At 42.7% G+C, this 3,144-nt stretch overlaps 1 non-coding gene across 1 annotated transcript; it reads right to left on the minus strand.

The window, feature by feature from the left end:
* Positions 1-1,343: 1,343 nt before the first annotated feature.
* LOC120068619 (small nucleolar RNA R71) lies at positions 1,344-1,450 on the minus strand. The gene has a single exon (XR_005479257.1). It is a non-coding gene; the product is annotated as a small nucleolar RNA R71 (small nucleolar RNA).
* Positions 1,451-3,144: the final 1,694 nt, after the last annotated feature.

Below are 3,144 nucleotides of genomic sequence, written 5' to 3' on the forward strand. Positions count from 1 at the left end.
CGAATGGGTTGAGAAATACTTAGCTAACATGACCTAGGATCTTCATTGCATGCGATCATCTTGTCTTATGTTGTATCCATCACACCTTTAGAGCTACCGAGAAAGAGTCTAAAGAAAGAACCTAAGACTTGAGAGAGCTAGGTTAGAATCTAGACTCGAGAGAGCAAGATTAGATTTGCATAAGCAAGAGATAGAGACTTAGAGATAAACTCTGTTTGTCAACATGCATCGCATGTACCCTAGAGATAGGTTATGGTAGTATGCGGTCACCTTATATATGTGTGTGTCAATCATCATCGCATAGACAAGAATAGAGGCTTATGTGTAAGTCCTATAGACATTATCGCATATATCGCATGCGTTCTAAAACTAGAAGCCATAGCATTTGCATTGAGAGATGATTTGCTGTTGTATGTATGTAGTATGACCACATAACATGAACGTAATCCTAGGGAGTGTTAGCTAAACCCCTTCTCAACTCGTTCCCCTGCATACTCATCACATCTTTCGTATTATTGACTCTTTTCTCAACTCCGCCGCATACACTTTATATTGTAAACAACAAACTAACCAATCTCTTGATTTATTTGTTACCGCAAAGTGATCTAAAAATGACCATCGCACACTTTTTTCCTTAGTACCTGAGTTCGACCCTAGGCTTACCAGGAAACTCAGTAGGATTTATACTTGGATCTTGCTGAGAAAACTTGCATGCACAAAGCATTTTCTACCATCACATTCTTTACCATTATTTCATCGCATAACAACAGCATCAAGTTTTTGGCGCTGTTGCCGGGGACTTTGGTAATACATTGTGCTAACGGTAATTTTTGATTTTCTTTGCAACTTTCAATATCTGGCGAATTACGACCCAGAGATTGAAAGAACGTTTCGACGAAGATTGAGAGACAGCCACCAACAACAAAAAAAAGAGAAAGATAACATGGCGGAACAATCTATTGGCTAACGACCGCAATAGGCTCATTCGGGACTATGCGTCACCCAACCTCTATGATTTCTCCCCAGGAATCATAAAGCCCACTCTTGACGGATCGGGGTTCGAAATGAAATCGGTGATGCTACAGATGATCCAAACTGCCTGATAGTTTGGTGGTAGGCGTGGCGAGGACCCGTATGCCCACCTCTAGAGTTTCATTGAAATTTGCAACACTTTTGTGTTCCCAAACATCTCCACTGAGGAGGTTCGACTAACTTTGTTTCCATTATCGTTGTGTGACCAGGCACGAAATTGGGCTTATTCTCTCGAACCAGGGGAGATTACTTCATGGGAGCAAGTAGTTGAGAAGTTTATGAAGAAGTACTTCCCTCCGACAGAGAACACTAGAAGAAGGAAGTTGATCACCAATTTTGAACAGGATACTGATGAATCGCTCAGCGACGCTTGGGTGAGGTTTAAGAGGCTGGTAAGAGATTGCCCACATAACGACTTACCAGACTGTTTACAGATGGAGATCTTCTACCACAGACTAAACCCTGTATCACAGACGGCTGCCAATGCGGCAGCAGCTGGAGTTTGCTGGATAAAACTTACGATGAGGCCAAGAATATCCTTGATCGCATTTCTAAACATCATGAAGACTAGAGAGAAAGCGATCAAAGATTGAGAATCAAGGACAATGACGCGAATAATGGGCTATCACATCCCTTCAGAGTCAAATGACTGCGATGATGAACTTGATATAGGGAATCGCAATTAACATCCCAGCAATGCATAATGGGCAAGTGAACACAATCAACCAGACGACCACAAGTTGTGCTACTTGCGGTGAAGGACATCCAATGGAGGAATGCCCGCGAAACCCATAGTCAGTTTATTTTGTGAAGAATAATCTGTTTCCTAACACGTACAACCCTAGGTGGAGAAACCACCCTAACTTCGCGTGGAAAAATCAACAGCAAAACTTTCAATCAGTGGCGCAAAAAGAAAGGCTACCCGAATTTTTTCCGCGAACCAACGGTCAAACGCAAAATCAAGCCAGTAGCTCGCAGGCGCCACAATCTTCCTCTTTGGAGAGTTTGTTGAAGCAATATATTGAAAAGAATGAAAGTGTGCTTCAAAATCAAGCGACATCCATCTGTAACTTGAAAATTCAGATAGACCAGATTGCGGGCGAGCTCAAGAATATACCACAAGGGGCCCTTTCGAGTTCAACGAAACTCCCACGCAACCCAGGAGTACGGGAAAAGAGCAATGTCAAGTTGTGACGTTGCGGAGCGGAAAGACTGTGGTAGAGAAGAAGAAGAAGCCTAGCTGGACTGCTCAAATTGCACTAGAACCAGAGATTGCGTTCACTCGAGAAGAAACAAAAGAAAAAGATGCGAAGGAACTAGATATTGCATCCACCTCGGAGCCAAAAGAACAGGGGACTGTAAGAATACAACTGCCAACATTCCCACAGAGACTCAAAAAGAAGAAAATTGATGAGGTGTAGTATCAACGCTTCATGGATATGCTAAAACAGTTGCATATTAACATTTCGTTCACAGAAATGATTGAACAGATGCTCGCATATGTAAAGTTTCTAAAGGATATGGTGACAAAGAAGAGAAGCACTGGTAAGTTCGCAACGGTGGCTTTGACGCAGAGTTCAAAATCTATCATCCCACTAAAAATGTGCGACCCTGGGAGTTTCACTATACCTTGCTCTATTGGAGGGTTATACATTGGTCAAGCGCTATGCGATCTCGGGGCCAACATCAACTTGATGCCCCCGTCAATTTTCAAGCAGCTGAATGTGGGGCAGCTTGAGCCCATGACATCGACTCTCAAATTAGCGGATAGATCTTTTGTGCATCTAGAGGGGAAAGTGAAGGATGTTCTAGTTACGATCGACAAATTTATATTACCAGCAGACTTCATCATCCTGGACTACGAAGTAGACAAGGATATGCCCATGATCCTGGGGCGACCATTTTTATCCACCAGTCGTGCCCAGATTGATGTGCACAAAGGAGAGATCACACTGAGCGTGAATGGACAGAAGCTCAAGTTTGACATTATCTGAGCCATGAAATATCCTGATGAAGAAGACCTCAATGAATCCGACGATGAACCAAGTTTGAATGAAGAAGAAAAGTCTGAAGATGAAAATGAAGATGATATGATCACATCCATTGTAGCAT

This window comes from Benincasa hispida, chromosome 12, assembly GCF_027475165.1.
Source record: "Benincasa hispida cultivar pf3 chromosome 12, pf3_genome.v1.1, whole genome shotgun sequence".
Lineage (NCBI taxonomy): Eukaryota > Viridiplantae > Streptophyta > Magnoliopsida > Cucurbitales > Cucurbitaceae > Benincasa > Benincasa hispida.